Here is a 20,952-nt window from a genome sequence, read left to right as displayed (position 1 = left end):
TACCATGGATTATTTCGGTGAAAATATCTTTTAAACGTTTGTTTTTTTCTCGATCTATGCCTAGATATGTATGGGATTGCTGGATCACTTGGTACTTCAATGCTCAGTTTTTTAAAGAACCTCCATAATGTCCTCCCTAGTGGATGTATCCATTTACATTCCCACCCACAGTGGGAGGGTTTTCTTCTCTCCATACCTTCTGCAGAGTTTATTGCTGTGGATTTTTTGAGATGGTCATTCTGATCGATGTGAGATGATACCTCTTTGGACAACAGATTTGTCTTTCTGTAAGAATTAGTGATGCTAAGCACCGTTTCGTGTGCTTTATGGCCATCTCCATGCCTTCTTTGGAGAAAGTGCATATAGATCCTTGGCTGATTTTTTACTGGATTGTTTGTTTTTTGATACTGTTCTGTGGGAGTTGTTCGTATGTGGTGGAGACACATCCCCATGGGTATCTTCATTTGCAAGCATTTCTTCCATTCTGAGGATTGTCTTTTTCTTTCATTGCACATATCCTTTGTTGTGCAAATACTTTAAACATTTATTAAGTCCCATTTGTTTATTTCTGTTTTATTTATCCTGATTCTAAGAAATGGATCAAAAAAGAACTTCCTGCATTTTATGTCAATGTGTATTCTGCTTTTTTCCTTAAGAGTTTCGTTGCATCTGTCCGTTTATTTAGGCCCTAATCTGTCTGCAGTTTGTCTTGTGTGCGGCGTCAGGAGTGCTCTGATTTTATCCTCGTTTTCTTCTGCCCAGGGTCCTCCACAGTGGCTGCCCCACTTTGCATTCCCAGCATCAGTGTAGGAGGACTCTCTTCTCTTTAATGCCTTTTTCAATAGGCATGAAGCTATGATTTGATCCACAGATTTCTGAACACTGACACCCTCTGCAGCATTTATTGTTTGTAGAGTATCTGCCTGTGGCCATTCTGACCAGTGTGAGGTGATAACGCATTGAAGTTTTGATTTGCATTTCTCTCATATTTAGCAATGTTGACATCTTTTCATGTGATTTTTTGAAACTGTGTGAGTTAAACTTATGTACTGAAAATGGCTTCTTGAAATCCTGCCCTATTTTGAATATCTTTCCAATGACCTCCCCTAAGACATTTCTTGAGGGCAGATCTTTTTTACTTACAGCCCTGCAGGCCCTGTTAATGTAAGTGCCCATCAGCAATGGCTTCAAAATTGTTGTTACGGGAAATGGGCACAGGGCATCATGTCTTTATGCCCAACCCTGCTTACTGGGGGAACCAGAGCCTTAGGGAAAGGCCTGTTCCTGGATTGTCAGAGTGGAAAGTGCCAGGAGAAACAACCAAGGCTTGCGTCCCATTCCTTCTTCCTTCCCCCATCCCCTGGACAAATACCAGTTCCTGCAACACCACTCTGTGGAGGGTACTTTCATCCATAGGTGGGGCGACCCCAAGGAAGAGGCTAGAGGTGGGAACCCCAACACCAGGAGACATGGAGCCCATGGGATTTTCAAAGCTCTTCCAGCCCAGAGGCTCCACATCCTTTGGGTGCAGTAGGCGTAGTTTCACAGCAGGAAGATCCCGTGGATCTGGAGGTTGTGGGCCCCTGCAGAGGGGAGCAGGCACGCCAGGTCCACGGGGCAGAGCTCATTGGCTGGTACATCCTCCCCAGCTCCCTCAGCCCCATGACTGTCCATCCTTGGGAACCAAGCCTGCCCAGGCTTCAGGGATGTGCCAGCAGCCCAGGGCACCAAGGCCCGAGGGGAATAGAGTCGGCATTCTCTTTTTGTGATTTGTATTTCATATTGGTGTATAAGTGACTTGCAATGTTGTAGGATGTGGGTTTTTTTGGGGTGGGGGGGGATCTTTGTTTTGGGTGTACAGCAACATGATTCCCTTTGCATAAATGTGGACGTCCTTTTTTGGGTTCCCTTATAGCTTATTATGCAGTGTTGATTAAGGGTCCTCACTGACTATTTTATAAAGAGTAGTGTGTGTATGTTCATTTACACCTGCTCATTTCTCACCCCACCACCTTTCCTTGTTGGTAACCGTAAGGTGCTTTGCTATGTCCTGCTGCTGCTGCGGCTAAGTTGCTTCAGTCATGTCCGACTCTGTGCGACCCCATAGACGGCAGCCCACCAGGCTGCGCCGTCCCTGGGATTCTCCAGGCAAAAACACTAGAGTGGGCTGCCATTTCCTTCTCCAATGCATGAAAGTGAAAAGTGAAAGTGAAGTCGCTCAGTTGTGTCTGACTCCTAGCGACCCCATGGACTGCAGCCTACCAGGCTCCTCCATCCATGGGATTTTCCAGGCAAGAGGCAAGAAGTTCATTTGTATCCATTTTTAGACTCCACCTCTAAGTGATACCATATGATAGTTGCCCTGCTTCCTCTGACTTCGCTTTTTATGATCCTCTCTACTTCCTTGTTGCTGGACATGGCATCATGTCATCCTTTTTATGGCTGAGTGATATTGTCTTGTGTGTGTACCCGATCTTCTGTATCCATTCATCTGTCCTTCTCTGATTAGCCTGCTTTCTTGTCTTGGCTAGTAGAACCAAGATCGACAGTTACCCATGCTTTTAAATTTTAGGTTTTCTCTGGATTTATTCCCAGGTATTGGATTGCTGGGTCCTAAGGTCCTTCTGTATTATTTTTCAAATGAATATCCATACTCTTTGCCCTATTGGACGTACTGTGTGATTGTGAAGAACGCTGCAGGAGGGCTCCCTTCTCTCCACACCCTCTCTAGCATTGATTGTTTGTAGAGTGTTTGGCCATGGCCATTCTGACCAGTGTGATGTGATATTTTGCTGTAGCTTGGATTTGCATTTCTCTGTTTAGTGATGTTGACATTTTTTCATGTGACTTTTTAAAAGACTGTGAATTAAACTTACATCTTGAAATTGGCTTAACGCCTGCCATCCTTTGGATTCTTTTTCGATGACAACCCCTAGGACATTTTTCAAGGGCAGCTGTTTTTTACTCACAGTCCCTGGATCCTTGAGAATATTAAATGCCCAATGGCAAGGCTCTTCCTGGTGTTATTACAGAAAATGGCCACAAGGGGGCAGCACTTCTTCCTGCCGCATGCTTTTTCTTTTTTCTTCCCGTAAATTCCTTGTTATTTTCTGTTGGAATAGGGTCGACTTCTGATGTTGTTTGTTTCAGGTGTGCAGGAAGTAGATTCAGTTATACCTAGATGTTTATTCTCTTTAGGGTTCTTTTTTACATATAGGTGATTACAGTATATTCGGTAAACTTCCCTCTGCTGTTCAGCAGGTACTTTTTAATCCTCTATTTGGTATACATATAAATGTGTTTATGTTACTTCCAATCTCTTAGTTTATTCTGCTGTATCTGGAGGTGGGGTCTCTCCAGAGGGAAACAGGAACTCCAGGTTCATTTTGGGGACGCACCCCCTTCTACGTGCTCCCAGCTCGCTCTGCCCCAGGACCCTCCAGCCTTGGCACCCGAACCAGTCGGGCTGCAGGGATGTGACACCGCAAGTCACTATGCCCTGAGGGGCATAGAGTAGGAATATCCTTTCTGTTTTATCTGTTTTCATCCCATCATTTGAACTGGAGCATACAGGTGAATTACAATCTCATGAGTGTTTTGTTTTTCCTTTTCCTTCTACAACACATTGTTTCACTTCTGCATAGTTGTATATGTGATTTGTTGGGTTTTTTCTTTATAGGTTAATACAGAGTGTGGAGTGTGTTTCCTTCTGTTACATGGTGGGTCCTGGTCACTTGTTTTATCAATAGTAGTGTGCATATATTAGTCTGCAGCAGCTCATTTCTCCATGCCCCACATCTTTGTATCTTAGTGACCAGAAGTTTCTTTTCTAAATCTGTCTCTCCAAGCAGTAAGTTCTCTTGCATCCATCCTTAGATTACACCTAGAAGTGATATAATATGGTATTAGTCTCTCCCTGTCTCTCTTACTTCACTTGGAATGATCATCTCTACTTTCTTTCCTGACGCTGGACTTGGCACTTTTTCCTACTTCTTTATGGTTGAGATGTATCGCATTGTATACACGTACCCTACCCCATTGTGTATCCCTTCACCTGTGCTTCTACAGTTAACTTGCTTTTCTGTCTTGGCTGTTGTACATAGTGGAGCCAAAATTGCAGGGTTGTCCATCTCAATTTTGGTTGTCTCAGCCTGGCTGCCTTGACCCCAGATGAGTCCAGGCATGAGACCCAAGCCTGCTCAGGCTCCCGGAATGGGAGAGCAGCCCAAGTCAGGGAGGTGGGAGGGGGTAAGCTAGGCATTGCTTTTTATTCCTTTTCTCTAGTCTCATGCCTGTGCTACGTTGGAGTATAGTCGATTTGCAGTTTTTTGCTTATATTCAGGGTACAACCATGTGATTCACTAATGATATATAAATAAAGCTTATCTGGTTTTTTGGGAGGTTTTTTTCCCCATAGAGGTTAGTGCAGAAGGTTGAGCAAAGTACCCTGTGTTGAATATCAGGTTCTTCCTGAGAATCTATTAGAGATACAGATTTCTGTGTATATGTGGTGGGAAGGAAGGAAATAATGATTTTGGATTATCTATTACAGATAGAGATTTTTCTGTATATGTTAGAGGTACAAATTTCTGTGTCTATTTGGAAGGAAGAAAGGACAGATAGAATCCTTCTCAATTTGCTATTACAGATATGGATTTCTTGGTGTGTGTTAACCCTGACCTACTAATTCATCCTTGTTCTTTCACATTTTCTTGGAACCTTCTGTTTCTGTTTGAATTCTGACAGTCACCTTTGTGGTGTAAATTTGTTCCTTTGTTACTTTTTTCTTATTTTGCCTAGAAGGGATATCATATGCTTTTTTTCTTTCTCTGTCTGGCTGAGTTCGCCTAGGCTGTATTCCTTCAAGGTCCATCCTTGTGATCGTTACTGGCATAACTTCATCATTTCAGTGGCTGTTTTTCATGGCTGAGTAATACTCCATTGTATATATGCACCACATCTTCTTTAACTTTTAATCTGTCCAGAGATACCTTGCAGGTCCTGTGTCTCGGCTATAATAAGTCGTGCTGCAGTGAATGGGGGGGGGGGGGGGGCGGGGCGGTGCACGTGTCTTTCTGAATGGTGGTTTTCTCGGGATATAGGCCCAGGTGTGGGTATGTCAGATCACGGGCTGCCCTCTCTTGAAATCTTATTTTTCTGGCATGCGGACAAACAAGCTTTCTAGTGCTGTTGCTAATGTCCACTCCAAGACCATGTTAGGGGGGGTTCACTCTTCTACCCGTTTCCCGCATTTATTGTTTGTAGAATTGTGAGTTGGCCATTCTGAGGGGAGATTGATCTCTTGCTGTCATTTTGATTAGCACTTACCCTGTCATATTTAGGGATATAGAACATCTTGTTCTCTGGCCATTTGGGGATTTTTATTCTTTTTTTCTTTACCTTAAAGGATATATGGAAATTTTACCTTGTAATTGGCCTCTTCAAAGCCAGTTGTGACTGCAATCCATTTCCGCAGTACTCACCCAGGTCCTTTCCTGAGGGCAGCTGTCGTTAACAGCCCCACAGGCCTTGTGACTTGGAGGTGCCAGTAAGTGCAGGTGCTAAAGTTGTAGTTACAGGAAATGTCCACAAGGCGGCAGCACTTCTTCATGCCCATCTCTGCTTCCACCTGGAACCAGAGCCTTAGGGAAAGTCAGCTTCCTGGGCTGTGAATTGGTGTGGAATGTGCTGAGCAAACTCCCAAGGGCGTGTGTCTCACTATTTCTTCCCCTGAAACTTCACCTCTCCCCTCCAGAATCTTGCGCACCTGGGACACTCCTCCCTGCTGAGGTGCCTAGGAGGCTGCACTCGCAGGAAGGAAGCTTCAGCTGGGGACCCCAGCCCCGTGGATCTGGATACTTGGTGACTTTACCCTGGTCCTCGTGGCCAGACGGTCGTGTCACCGTCATTAGGGTGCACGGGGCAAACCAGAAGGTCAGGTGTGAGAGGGGTCTCAGTCCAGGGCAAAGTGTCGGGCTGTGCCAACACTGCGAGTCTGGCCTTGGGACTCGGATCTACTCTGGATCCAGGGATCGGATAGCATCTCAAGTCAGGGAGGCTGGAGGGAGTAAACCGGGCATGACTTCCTTTTAGTTTCCTCTAATCTCATGCCGATGCTTTGCTGACGCGTAGACCAGTGTGTTTTGTGCTTGTCCTCAGCGTACAACGGACTGATTCAGTTCTGAAATATACATCCACAGATCTGTATTCTTTTACCACAGAGGTTATGGAACAGATGGAGTAAGTTCTCTGTGGTGAACATCAAGTCCCTGGGAAGCAACAGTTAGAGAAGCAAATCTTTTGTACAGGTACAAGGAAAGAAGGAAGGAGATAGTCCTGTGGGTCATCTGTAACAGCGATAGATTTCCTTGTATAAGTTAGAGATAAATAATCCTGTGTAAATGTGCACGAAAGAAAGGAAGGAAGGAGAAAATCCTTGTGGATGATCTAACAGAGATACAGACTTCAGTGCATATGTCGAGGAAAGAAGGAAATAACCGCTGTGGCTTCTCTGTTACTCACAGACTTCTGTGCACAGATTCGTTCTGACTTAAATTCATGCCTGGTTGTTCCTTTTTATCTTAAGTTTGATCTGTGTTTGAATCTAGAGTCTCTAGAGATTCCCAGGTGGCTCAGTGGTAACAGTTCCGCCTACCAGTGCAGGAGACGTGGGTTTGATCCCTGGGTCAGGACAATCCCCTGGAGGAGGAAATGGCAACCCACTCCAGTATCTGTGCCTGGAGAACCCATGGACAGAGGAGCCTGGCATGAGGTCCATGAGGTCCATGAGGTCACAAAGAGTCGGACATGACCGAGCAGTTAAAAAAAAAAAGAAGAAAAAAAACCCCTCAGAGTCTCTCTTTGTGTTTTAAATTACTGCCACTGTGTCTCTTTGTTTCTTAATGTTGCCTAAAAGGGACATTGATGAAGGGAAGGTTTCAGTGAAAGGCACCTTGCCAGTCTGTGTTGAACCCATCCCTGCCCAGCCCTGGGAATCAGGCCTACTCCGGTTCCAGTGATTGGGTGGCATCGAAAGTCAGGGAGGGTAGAGAGAATACACAGGCATTACTTTTCTTCCCGCTCTGTTCTTTTATCTCATGCTGATGCCCCACTGAAGTATAGTAAATTTGCAGATTTTTCATGTCCTCAGTACAACAGACTGATTCAGTTATTATATATAAAGCATATTTGTACCTTTGGTTTTTTTGCCATAGAAGTGATTAAACAAGGTGGAGTAAACTTCTCTGTGCCGAGCATCAGGTTCCTGTGGAGTAACTGTTAGAGATCCAGTGTTTTTGAATCGTGGAAGGAACAAAGGATGGTCTTTGTGGATTATGGATTACAGAGACAGAGTTCTATGTGTTTGTTAGTGATAAATATCTGTGTCTACGTGCATGGAAGGAGGAAAGAAGGAAGGAGATAATTCTTTTTTTTTTTTTTTATTTTTAGGAAGGAGATAATTCTTGTGGATTCAGTTCAGTCGCTCAGTCATGTCCGATTCTTTGCGACTCCATGAACTGCAGCACGCCAGGCCTCCCTGTCCTTAACCAACAGCCGGAGCTTGTTCAAACTCATGTCCATCAAGCTGGACACAGATACAGAGTTCTTTGTATACATTAGGGCCAACTCCTAATGCATCTGTGGCTATTCCCCACCCTATTTTTTTTTAATTCTTGTTTTGTGTGACAGGGAGTTGGTGATGGACAGGGAAGCCTGGCGTGCTGCAGTCCATGGGGTTGCAGGGTCGGACACGGCCAAGTGACTGAACTGAACTGAACTTTGTGTTTTAACCTAAGAGCCTAATTTTGTGGTTTTAATTACTTCCCATGCATCTCTTTAAAATAATGCCTAAAAGAGACATCATCTGCTTTTTCTTCCTCTGTTGCTGAGTTCACATTTTGTATAATCCTCCAAGGTCCAATCTTTTGGGAACCAGTGTCATAATTTCATAAATTCAGTGGTGATTTTCCATGTCTGAGTAATAGCCCATTGTATATATGTACCACATTTCTTGAACACTTAGACCTCTTGGTGAACCTTTTCTTGGGTCTGTGTTCTGGTTTTTGCAAGTAGCGGTGTAGTGAGTGTTGGGGTGCATGTGTCCTTTACAATGATGGTTTTTTGTAGCAGTAGCCCAGGTGTTGTATTAAAAACCTAGGCTTGGATCTCTTGAAATTTTTCCTGTCCAGTGGAGGCTGTTCTTTCAGGGGCTTTTGCTAATGTATGTTCCCCCAGCACTTTCAGGGGTGTTGGATCATCTCCCAGTTCTCTCTCCCTCATTACAGTTTGCAGAAGTCTAGATGGCCTTTTTGTCAGATGGCATGTGATTTCTTGTCGATTTGATGGGTATTCCTACTGTAACAATTAGTGATGCTGAGCATCTTGTCCTGTGACTATTTGGGGTTGTTTGTTTGTTTACTTTTTTTTTCCCTTAAAGGGTGTGGGGAAAATTTATCTTTACAATTGGCTTCCTGAAAGTCTGTTGTGTTTGGAATCGATTTCTGCAGCATTCACCCAGGTCCTTTTCTGAGGGCAGCTGTCATTAACAGCCCCACAGGCCTTGTGACTTGGAGGTGCAAGTAAGTGCAGGTGCTAAAGTTGTAGTTACAGGAAATGTCCACAAGGCGGCAGCACTTCTTCGTGCCCATCTCTGCTTCCACCTGGAACCAGAGCCCTAGGGAAAGTCAGCTTCCTGGGCTGTGAATTAGTGTGGAATGTGCTGAGCAAACTCCCAAGGCCTTGTGTCTCACTACTTCTTCCCCCACCGCCCCCTCCCCGTCCCCCCCCCCCCCCCCCGCAGCTTCACTTCTCCCCTCCAGAATCATGCATACCTGGGACACCGATCCTTACTGAGGTGCTTAGGAGGCTGCGCTCTCAGGAAGGAAGCTTCAGCTGGGGACCCCAGCCCTATGGATCTGGATACTTGGTGACTTTACCCTGGTCCTCGTGGCCAGACGGTCGTGTCATCATTGATTGGGCTCCCAGGGAAAATTGGTGCAAGTTTAAAAGGGGTCTCAATACAGGGCACCTTGCCAGGCTGTTTCTACCCCTCCCCAATCCAGCCTTGGAACTCAAACCTACTCTGGTTCCAGGGATCAGACAGCATCCCAGGTCAGGGAGGTCAGAGGTAATAAACTAGGCATAAGGTTTCTTTCCTTTTGTTTTTCTTTAATCTCATGCCGATGCTATGTTGATGTATGGTCCGGTGTGTTTTGTGCTTGTCCTCAGTATACAATGGTCTGATTCAGTTATGAAGTATGTACCCGCAGATTTCTATTCCTTTTTATTCTTTTAACATAGAGGTTATCGAACAAGGCAGAGTGACGTTCTCTATGGTGAACATCAAGTCCATGGGAAGGAGAAAATCCTTGTGAATGATCTAATACAGATACAGATTTCAGTGCATATTTAGAAGGAAGGAAGGAAATAATCTATGTGGTTTATTTATTATACATACACATTTCTATGTATAGATTAGTACCAACTTTTAATTTATAGCCTGTTTTTTGTGCTTTTATTTGAGTTGTGTTTGAATCTCAGAGTCTCTAGTGATTCCTGGGTGGCTCAGTAGTAAAGAAACCGCCTAACAATGCAGGAGACATGGGTTCAATCCCTGGGTCAGAAAGACGCCCTGGAGGAGCAAATGGCAACCCTCTCCAGTACATGCCTGGAAAATCCCATGGACAGAGGGCCCTGGCCGACTAAGTCCGTGGGGTCACAAAGGGTCGGACATGACTGAGCACACGTGCAGTAAAAAAACACCTCCGAGTCTTTGTGTTTTAAATTACTGCCCATGTATCTCTTAGTTTTTTAAATTTTTCCTAAAAGGGACAGTGATGAAGGTCTCAATGAAGGGCACCTTGCCAGGCTGTGTCGAACCCACCCCAGTTCAGCCCTGGGAATCAAGCCTTTTCAGAGTTCAGTGATCAGATGGCATCGCAGGTTAAGGTGGTTGGAGAGAATAAACTAGGCATTATTTTTTCCCCTTTCTTTTCTTTAAGCTCATGCCAGTGCTACGCTGAAGTATAGTCAATTTTCAGATTTTGCTCGTCCTCAGAATACAGTGGACTGATTCAGTTAATATTTATACATGAAGCATATTTGTACCCTTTAATTCTTTTGCTTTATAAGTGACTGCACAGGTGGAGTAAAGTTCTTGGTGCTGAACTTCAGGTTCCTGTGGAGTAACTATTAGAGATACTGAATTTTTGTGTACATCGAAGGGACAAAGGCAGGAGATAGTCCCTGTGGATTACAGATTACAGCAACAGATTTCAGTGTATTTTTTAGAGACAAATATTTATGTGTCTATTTACATGGAAGGAAGGAAGGAGATAATCCTTGTGGATTACATAACACAGATACAGGGTTCTGTGTATGTATTAGGATAGATTTCTAATCCACCCCTGGCCCTTTGCCGCCTCTTTGTAGTTAGAGGAAATGTCCACAAGGGGGCAGCACTTTTTCATGCCATCTCTCATTCCAACATAACCAGAGTCTAAGAGAAAGTCATCTTCCTGGGCTGTGAATTAGTGTGGAATGTGCCTGATCAAACGCCCAAGTGCTTGTTTCTCATTCTTTCTTTTCCCTGAAACTCAATGAAATATGTTTGCACGGACGGAAGAAAGGAAGGAAGGAAGGCAGGCAGGCGGAAGATAAACCTTTCAGGTTACATAAAACAGATACAGAGTTCTGTCTATACATTACAACGATTCCTAAAGATCCTTGGTCATTTCTCCTTTTTAATAAAAAAAAATTCTTTGTTTGTGTTTGACTCTCAGAGTCCCTGTTTTTACTTTGATTACTTCCAGTGCATCTCTTCTTTACATATTGACTAGAAAGGACAGCATCTGCTTTTTCCTCCTCTGTTGCTGATTTCACTAAGGGTGTAATCCTCCAAGGTCCAATCTTGTGGGGTTGAATCTCATGATTGTTTAATTTCAGTGTCAATGTTTCATGTCTCAGTATGCATTTATATATTTTTTAATGAATTAATCTGTTAATGAATGCTCTCTTGAGTCTGTCTCTTGGCAATTGGAAGTAGCACTGAAGTGAGTGTTGGGGCATGTGTCAATTTCAGAAATAGTTTTTCATAGAATTGGCCCAGGTGTGGATCTGAAAATCCCGGGTTTACCTCTCTTGAAATTTTCTTTCAGGCATATGAAGACTGCCCTTTCTAGGGGTTATGGCCAGTGTCCATTCCTGCGGAACACGTAGGGGGCTTGCATAGTCTCCCGGCTGTCTCCCCCAATTACTGATTGCAGGCAGTCAGGATGGCCGTTCTGCCAGATTGGATTTGATTTTTTCTGTTTGTTTTCATTGCCATTCCTCTTATGATAATTAGGGATGCTGAGCATCTTGTCCTATGGCCGTTTGGGTGTTTCCAATGTTGTATTTCCTTTTCCCCCCTTAAAGTGTGTGAATAAGTTGACCTGTTGCAGTTGGCTTCTTGAAAGACAGTTGAGTTTGAAGTTTATTTTGACAAACCCTGCCATTTGACCTTTCCTGATGACAGCATTCGTTAACAAAACCTCAGGCTTTGTGAATTGGAGCTGTTAGTAAGCGCCAGTGGGCTTCCCTGAAGCTGAGTCGGTAAAGAATCCACCTGCAATGCAGGAGACCGAGGTTCAATTCCTGTGTCCAGAAGATCCTCTAGAGAAGGGAAAGGCTACCCACACCAGGATTCTTGGGCTTCCCTTGTGGCTCAGCTGGTAAATAATCTGCTTGCAATGTGGGAGACCTAGGTTTGATCCCTGGGTTGGGAAGATCTTATGGAAAAGGAAAAGGCTATACCCACTCCAGTATTCTGGAGAATTCCATAGACTACAGTGCATGGGGTCACAAAGAGTCAGACAGGACTGAGTGACTTTCACTTTTACTTTCCACTTTCAGTAAGCACCAATAGTCAGGTTGTAGTTACAGGAAATGTCCACAGGGCGGCAGCACTTCATTCCCGACTCCGGTGCGAACTGCAATCAGCGCCTTAAAGTCAGCTTCCTGAGCTGTGAACTCCAGTGGAATGTGCCTGAACCAACACCCAAGGGTTGGATTCTCACCACTTCCTCCCCCTAAAGCATCACCCCTCCCCTCCAGACTCGGGGACTGCTCTGTGCTGAGGTTCCTTGGAGGCTGCCTTCTGAGGAAGGAGGCTTCAGCTGGGGACCCCTGTAGCATGGGATCTGGATTCTTGGTGTCTTGCCCCAGGCATTTGATGCCAGAGGGTCAAACCACCATGGTTTGTGGACACTAGGGATTCCAAGGATGGCCAGGGCACAGCAGTCAGCCCAGGTTTCAGAGGGGTCTCGGTGAAGGGTACCCTGCTGGCCTGTGTCGACCCCAGCCCATTCCAGCCACGGGCCACAAGCCTACTTTGATCCCAGGGGTGGGATAGCATCCCCAGGGTCAGAGGGAGTAAACTAGGCATTACTTTCATTCCTTTTCTTGTCTTTGATCTCTTGCTGATGCTATGTTTGAAAGGTTGTTGTTGAATCACTCGAAGACACCGGGATTCTTGGCCCCGGGAGGAGAATTCAATCCGGGGCCAGAGACGAGGTTTGATCACTCAGAGCTTTTGTGTAATAAAGTTTTATTAAAGTATAAAGGAGATAGAGAAAGCTTCTGACATCGGCATCAGAAGGGGGCAGAAAGAGTACCCGCTTGCTAGTGTTAACAATGAAGTTATATACTCTCCAGTTAATCCAAAGAATGTCTGGAGGTTGTAAAGACCTCACCAGACCTACTCCCATAATTTACATTTTAAGATAACAGAATTAGCCAGAAGATTTAATCCAAAGACTGTCCTCAGGCAGGATACATCCTTGTAAAGACCAGGTCTACTCCCATAATTTACATTTTAGGATAACAGATTTAGCCAGAAGGTTTAATTCAGAGACTGTCCTTAATCCAGAGACTGTCCTCAGGCAAGATACATTATTGTTATATAATCCTAAGGAATGTGGAGAAGGAAAAAAAGTTTGTCCTTTCTTCCTCCTTGAGAATTCCAGACCCCTCTTTCCTTGGGGACCCCTAGACTCCTTATCAACCTACCTAGGAAATGACTCTCTCATGTTGAAGGGTATTTGATTTGCACTTCCAGGCTTGTCCTCAGTGTGCAACAGGCCGATTCAGTTATGACTATACACAGAGTGTAACTGTACTCTTCTTTTCACGCAGAAGTTATTGAACAAGGTGGAGTCAGTTCTCTGTGGTGAACCTCGCATTCCTGTGGATTAACTATTAAAAACGCAGAATGTATACATGCAAGGAGCAAAGGAGAGGGGATACTCCTCGTGGATTACCTATTACTGGGACAGACTTCTGTGTATCTGTTAGAGATCAATAGTTCTGTGTATATTTGCAAGCAAGGAAGGAAGAAAGGAAGGCAGGCAGGAGATGAGCCTTGTGGATTCCATAACAAATACACAGCTCTTGTATATGTTAGGACCGACCCTAATCCATCCCTGGCTGCTTCGCCCCCGTCTCGCCCCAGTTTGTTTGTTTTTCCTAATTCTTGTTTTCTGTCTGAATCTCAGTCTCTGTTTCGTGGTTTTAATTACTCCCCGTGTATCTGTTTTTTAAATACGGCCTAGGAGGAACATCATCTGGACTTTCTTCCTCTGTGACTCACCTCACTTCGCGTACAGTCCTTCAAGGTCTGTTCTCGGGGGGACCAGTGTCATCATTTCATCATTTCAGTGGTGGTTGTTCATGTCTGAGGAATAGCCCGTTGTATGTATGTACCACATTTCTTTAAGATTCAATCTGTTGAGGGATATTTTTTTGGTTCTGTGTCATGACTGGCAGAAGTGGCACTGCAGTGAATGTTGGGGTGCATGTGTCATTTTGAATGATAGTTTTTCATGATATAACCCAGGTACAAGTGTGAAAGTCCTAGGCAGCTCTCTTGAAATTTTCTTTCTGGCCAGGGAAGGCGCCCCTTTCTAGGGTTTATGGCCAGTATCCATTCCTGCGGAACACGTAGGGGGCTTGCATAGTGTCCCGGCTCTCTCCCCCGTTTACTGATTGCAGGCAGTCAGGATGGCCGTTCTGTCGGATTGGGTGTGATTTTTTTCTGTTTGTTTTCATTGCCGTTCCTCTTGTCATAATTAGGGATGCTGAGCATCTCATCCCGTGGCTGTTTGGGTGTTTCTTAAATAGTTTTTCCTTTTTTTTTCCCTTAAAGTGTGTGAATAAAGTTGACGTGCTGCAGTTGGCTTCTTGAAAGTCTGTTGTGTTTGAAATTTACTTTGGCAAACCCTCCGCTTGACCTTTCCTGATGTCATTTGTCCTTAACAGCACCTCAGGCCTTGTGAATTGGAGGTGCTGGCTTCCCTAGTGGCTCATACAATAAAGCGTCTGTCTGCAATGCAGGAGACCCGGGTTTGATCTCTGGGTTGGGAATATCCCCTGGAGAAGGAAATGGCAGCCCACTCCAGTATTCTTGCCTGAAAAATCCCAGGGACCGCGGAACCTGGCACGCTACCCTCCATGGGGTCGCAAAGAGTCGGACACGACTGAGCGCCAGCGGTCAAGTTGTAGTTACAGATAATGCCCACAAGGGGGCAGCACTTCCTCACGCCCAGCTCTGTTCCCGTCTGCAACCAGAGCCTTAGGAAAGTCATCTTCCTAGGCTGTGAATTCCAGTGGAGTGAGCAAACCCCCACAGAGAAGGTAGTGGCAACCCACTCCAGTACTCTTGCCTGGAAAATCCCATGGATGGAGGGGCCTGGTAGGGTGCAGTCCATGGGGTCGCTAGGAGTCGGACACGACTGAGAGACTTCACTTTCACTTTTCACTTTCATGCATTGAAGGAAATGGCAACCCACTCCAGTGTTCTTGCCTGGAGAATCCCAGGGACGGAGAGCCTGGTGGGCTGCCGTCTATGGGGTCGCACAGAGTCGGATACGACTGAAGCGACTTAGCAGCAGCAGCAGCAGAGCAAACCCCCAAGGGCTTATGTCGCACTACCTCTTCCTCCTAAGGCTTCACCCTCCTCTCTGGACTTCAGGGACCTGCAGCCCTGCTCCATGCTGAGGTTCCTAAGAGGCTACACTCTCAGGAAGAAGGCTTCAGCTGGGTACCCCATTAACGGGGACCTAGATACTTGGTGACTTTAACTTGGTCCCGGAAGCCAGAAGGTCGGGCCACCATCATTGGGCTGCTCTAGGGATTCGGGCCCCAGCTAGAGCCAACCAGACGGTACAGGCTGAAGATACAGCTCAGTGAAGAGCACCCTCCAGGCTGTGTCCACCCCAGCCCAGCCCTGTCTTCTCAAGCCCACTCAGTTTCCAGGGTTGGAACATCAGCCCAAGTTAAGGAGGTGGTGGAGCATAAACTAGTAATTCCTTTTCTTTTCTTTTCTTCAGTCTCCTGGGATGCTGTGCTGGCGTATTGTCGAATTTCAGTTTTGTGCTTGGTGTCAGCGTACAGCCACTTGATTGGTAACATCAGATCCTAGGGTTATCTATCTCAAGGCAGCCTCTCCACCCCACCCTAGTCCTTCTTTCTTTATTTACTGTTTATCTTTCTTTCCCAGGTATGCATATCAATCCTTACCAAATTTTAGTGGAGCTATTTGGTATAATTTGAGTGCAGATCAGTTACCTGATATGTGTTTTGAAAATAGTCTCTTGCAGTTTCTGGTTCATTTTTTAAATTTTTCTTAAAAGATGTTTCATAGAGTAGAAGATTTTAATATTAAAAGTAATTTTATAATTTTAATTTTCTGAGGAAGGTTTTAGTTGTATGAAAGTAAGTGAATGTTATTGATTGTATAAAAGTTATTAATTTTATGAGTTATTCAATTTATGGAAGTTTTAATTTTAGAGAAATTTTCCATTTTATGTAAGTTACTAATTTTATGGAATTTATGAATTTTATTGATGAAATATCTATGTAGAAATAATTATGTAGGACATTTTTAATTCTTTGTTGTTGTTCAGAGGCTAACTCATGTCCGATTCTTTGTGACCCCATGGACTGCAGCATGCCAGGCCTCCCAGTCCTTCACTGTCTCCTGGAATTTGCTCAAACTCATGTCCACTGAATCACTGATGCCATCCAACCATCTCATCCTCTGTTGCCCCCTTCTACTCCTGCTCTCAATCTTTCCCAGCATCAGGGTCTTTTCCAGTGAGTTGGCTCTGTGCATCCGGTGCCCAGAGTGTTGGAGCTTCACCTTAGCATCAGTCCTTCCAGTGAATATTCAGGGTTGATTTCCTTTAGGATGGACTGGTTGAATCTCTTTGCTGTCCAAGGGACTTTCAAGAGTCTTGTCCAACACCGCAGTTCAGAAGCATCAATTCTTTGTTGCTCAGCTTTCTTTATAATTCAACTCTCACATCCATACATGACTACTGGAAAAACCATAGCTTTGACTATGCAGATCTTTGTTGGCAAAGTAATGTCTCTGCTTTTGAATATGCTATCTAGGTTGGTCATAACTTTCCTTCCAAGGAGTAAGCGTCTTTTAATTTCATGGCTACAGTCACCATCTGCAGTGATTTTGGAGCCCCCCCAAATAAAATCTGTCACTGTTTCCATTGTTTCCTCATCTATTTCCCATGAAGTGATAGGACTGGATGCCATGATCTTCATTTTTTGAATGTTGAGTTTTAAGCAAACTTTTTCACTCTCCTCTTTCACTTTCATGAAGAGGCTCTTTAGTTCCTCTTCACTTTCTGCCATAAGGGTGGTGTCATCCATGTATCTGAGGTTATTGATATTTCTCCCAGCAATCTTGACTCCAGCTTATGCTTCATCCAACCCAGCATTTTGCATGATGTACACTGCATATAAGTTAAATAAGAAGGATGACAATATATTGCCTTGACATATTCCTTTCCCAATTTGGAACCAGTCTGTTGTTCCATGTCTGGTTCTAACTGTTGCTTCTTGACCTTCTCAGGAGGCAGTAAAGTGGTCTGGTATTCCCATCTCTTGAAGAATTTTCTACAGTTTGTTGTGATCCACACAGTCAAAGGCTGTGTAGTTCTAAGTGTCCAAAACGTGCTCTTCAGTTTTAAAGACACATATATCTATTCACATTTGGACTTTCCCTGTATTATTTGCGATATTGTCAGTAGAAATCTTTTGGTATACCTAGGTCCTTAATGATTTTCATCCTTATATGGAATGAATATATTTGTTGCATCTAAGGCTCTGAATTTATTCTTGCACTACTCTATCTTCTTTACTAACAGTAAGTTTGCTTTTTAAGTCTCCGAACCAATTCTCTGTTAGTTTGTTGGTGTGTATATTTAGATTCTAACTGTAAGTGATATGAGATTTTTCTTTCTCTGACTGACTTCTTCACTAAGTTAGATTACCCCTAGTTTTGTCTGTGTTCTTCAAATTTCATTATTTCATTCTTTCTTGGCTGAGTCATATTGCATTGTGTACCTGTGTCACATATTCATCATTCACTTCTCCCAAAATCCAACTGCATATTCCATTTGTTGGATATTGTAAATCTAGTCCAGTGCAACTTGACGGCATGGATTTTTTGAACATTTTGCTTTCCCCTCAAGCACTCTGTTGTGGTTCTATGGGATTTTCCGATGGGCCTGTTTTATCTCCTGCAGCCAGTCCTATGCTTCTCTCTATAGTGACCTTTATCATTTATATGCGACGAGGACCTTTGTGTTAGTTGCTCTGTTATGTCCGATTCTTTGCAACTTCATGGATGGTAGCCTGCCAGGCTCCTCTGTCCATGGGATCCTCCAGGCAAGAACACTGGGGTGGGTAGCTATTACTGATCTGATCGAGCCTGGTCTCCAGCATTGCTCTACAGGACACCATTTCTCCATGCCTTTTCCACCATTGATTCTTTGTAGATTTTTCATGACAGCCTTTCAGGTTGACGGGGAATGATCCCTCCTTGTAGTTAGGATTTGCGTGTCTGTCATAAGTCACCAGGTTCAGCAGCTTTTCATGGACTATTTTTTTAAACAGCGTATGAGTTGAAGTTACTTTAGAAATTTTCTTCTTGATTGCTTGCCCAGTTTTTATTATTTTCGATTGGTTTCCCTTAAAAATGTTTCAAGTGCAAATATCAGTTAATGCCCAGTGGTCCTTGTGAACCATGAACAATAGTTAATGTTGTTTTTGCGGGAAGGACCCCTGGTGGCAGAATTTCTTCTCGCCCTATGCTTGTTACTATGGTAACTGGAGACTTAGGCTTAGTCCTGGTTCCTGGTTGAAAATCCATTTGGAATGTGACAGCTTGTGTGTCATTACTTCATCTTTTTTTTTTAAGTAGAGGTAATGTATATTTTTATTCCAGTAAATTTGACTTACATTGTTATTTTTCCTTTAAAGTTTTGAAATTTTGTTCTTTTATCTCCATGCATGTGTCTATTCATGCACATACAGGTTATTTCACAGTGCTTAATACACCTCCCTTGGTAATGTAGGTCCATGTAGGTTATGTATTTTACATGTTTCTTTGGTATAAGTTGATCCCAGCCTCCTAATTTAACCCTTCCACCACCATTTTTTTGGGGGGGGGTTAATTATGATTTCCTAAGATGTGTGGTTATATGAAATATAAATGAGCTTATTGCGAACGATTTCTCAATCCTACGTGCGAGTGATATCATATGATATTTTTATTTTCCTGGTGAATGACTTCTCTTAACTAAGATTATCTCTCAGCTAGCCTATGTTTCTGCAAATGACATTATTTCTGTTTTTTCACGCTTGAGTCATGCTCCGCGGTGGAGATGTGTGTCCATTCGCCTGTGCCCGTGCAGTTCTTTCATTTCCGGTCTCTCTGATCGTGTGCCTGTTGCAGTGCACTCCTTGGTGCACATGTTTTTCAGATTCAGGCTCTCTCGGTGTCTGTTCACAGGAGTGGGACTGTAGTGTGTTAATGCACTTTCATTTTTACCTTAAAAGTGCACTTCCATGTTGGTTTTCCTAAGGCTGTTACCAATGACATCCCACCAGCATGAAAAAGGGGCCCTCTTATCTTAACCCCACTGCAGCGTGTCTTGAAGGTAGACGTTTTGATAGTGGCCTTTTTGCCTTCAATAAGGCGGTACGTCATTGTCATTTAGATTTTCAGTGTCTCATGATTTGCCTTATTGGTTAACTTTTCACGTGCTATATTTTAAACATTATAAATTTATTTACCTTTTTATATTTTCTTGTGATAATTTTCCCTATTACGTTTTTTATATTATATTCCTTTTTTTTTTTTTTTCTGAGTGTAGGTAGAATTTAAGTTCCCTAAAGGAGAGGAAAGCCTGGCGTGCTGCAGTCCGTGGGATCACAAAAGAGTCAGACGTGACTTAGTGACTGAACAACAAAGCAATTATTTATAGGTTGCTCTGTGGCGGCAGGATTCGCACATGTCCAACTGATGTTACTGATGCTATGAGAGCCTGAGTGAAATTTTTGGTTTGGGATTGTAAATTAGAATGGAGTATACCAGAACAGACACCCAAAGGCTTGTGTCTCCTTCCCATATATTTTCATTAAATACAATTTTATTTCTCATTGTAAGTAAGTTAAGTGTTAGCTGCTCAGTCGTGTCCGATTCTTTGCGATCCCATGGACTGTACCTGCCAGGTTCCTCTATTCATGGAATTTTCCAGGCAAGAATACTGGACTGGGTTGCCATTTCCTTCTCCCAGGATCTTCCCGACTCGGGGATTGAACCTGGATTTCCTGCATTGCAGGCAGATTTTTTACCATTTGAGCCACCAACATATATATATATATATATATATATATATATATATATATGTTCATGTAGGTTGCAGGTATACAAAATCTGCCTTTTAATTTTAAATATATATGTATATATTCACATTGGATTTCTTTCCTGTCTAATTCATTACACAATGTTGATAGAACTCCCTTAGTATACCTAGGCCTTTGTGTAATATCTGTCTCATATGGAATGGTTATATTAGTTACGTCTAACCTTTTGAATATATATCTCTTTCCCCTTCATTTTCCTTCTGTAAGCATAAGTGTGTCTTAGTTAATTCGTTGCTGTGTCATTTTACATTCCACCTATAAGTGATACCATTTATCCTATGATTATTGTATTTTTTTCATTCTAATCTCTACATAGTTTGATTATCCCGTTTGTATATGTCCCTGAAAATTGCGTTGTTTCCTTTTCTTTTCCTGGCTGAATCACATCGCATCGTGTCCATGTGTCATTTCCTCTTTACGCATTCATCTCTCCATAAATGTTTCGAATGCTTCCATTTGTTACATACTGCAAGTTGTAGGCCAGGGCACACTGGCTGCATGAGCCTTTTCCAAATCTTGATTTTGCTTAAATACTCTATGACATGGTTCTGCAGGATTTAGTGTTAGGTCTATTTTCTCCTCATAAAGCAGTTCCGTACCCCTCTCTGCTGTGACTCTTACCATTCACATGCCACTAGGCCGTAACACGGTTCCCTTTTCTCCGTCTTTTCTGCCATTACCCTTTCTGAATTTTCCCGATGCCTCTTCACACAGGTCCAGAGTGACCTCCTATTGTTGTTTTGATTTTGTGTCTGTCCTAATTCACCACATTCTGCAAGTTTTACCTAGGCTCTTTATTAAATGCTGTGAGTACAATTTGCTGTAGATATTTTCTTCTTGACAGTCTGTCCTGTTTTTTACTAGTTTTGATTCGTTTCCCATGAAAATGTTTTAACTGCAGGTATCCAGTATTTGTGGGCTCTGTATGACTATGAGGTGCCCATGAACAATAGATTTAAGGTTGTTGTTTAGGAAATAGCACAGGGCAGTGGAATTACTTTACGACCTTGTCTGGGTGCTACGGTAACCAGAGTTTTAGGGATAGTCCTGCTTCCTGATCACAAATTAGAATGGAATGTGAGATTATTAGCCACCAAAGCTCGGGTCTGATTATTTCTTCTTTTCCTAAATAATGTGTTTTTGATTGGAGTAAAGTTGACTTCCAACGCTGTGTTTGCTCTAGTG

Source organism: Bos taurus, chromosome 29 (genome assembly GCF_002263795.3).
Source record: "Bos taurus isolate L1 Dominette 01449 registration number 42190680 breed Hereford chromosome 29, ARS-UCD2.0, whole genome shotgun sequence".
NCBI lineage: Eukaryota > Metazoa > Chordata > Mammalia > Artiodactyla > Bovidae > Bos > Bos taurus.
The sequence above is the reverse complement of the archived record's forward strand: the minus strand, read 5'-3'. Positions refer to the sequence as shown.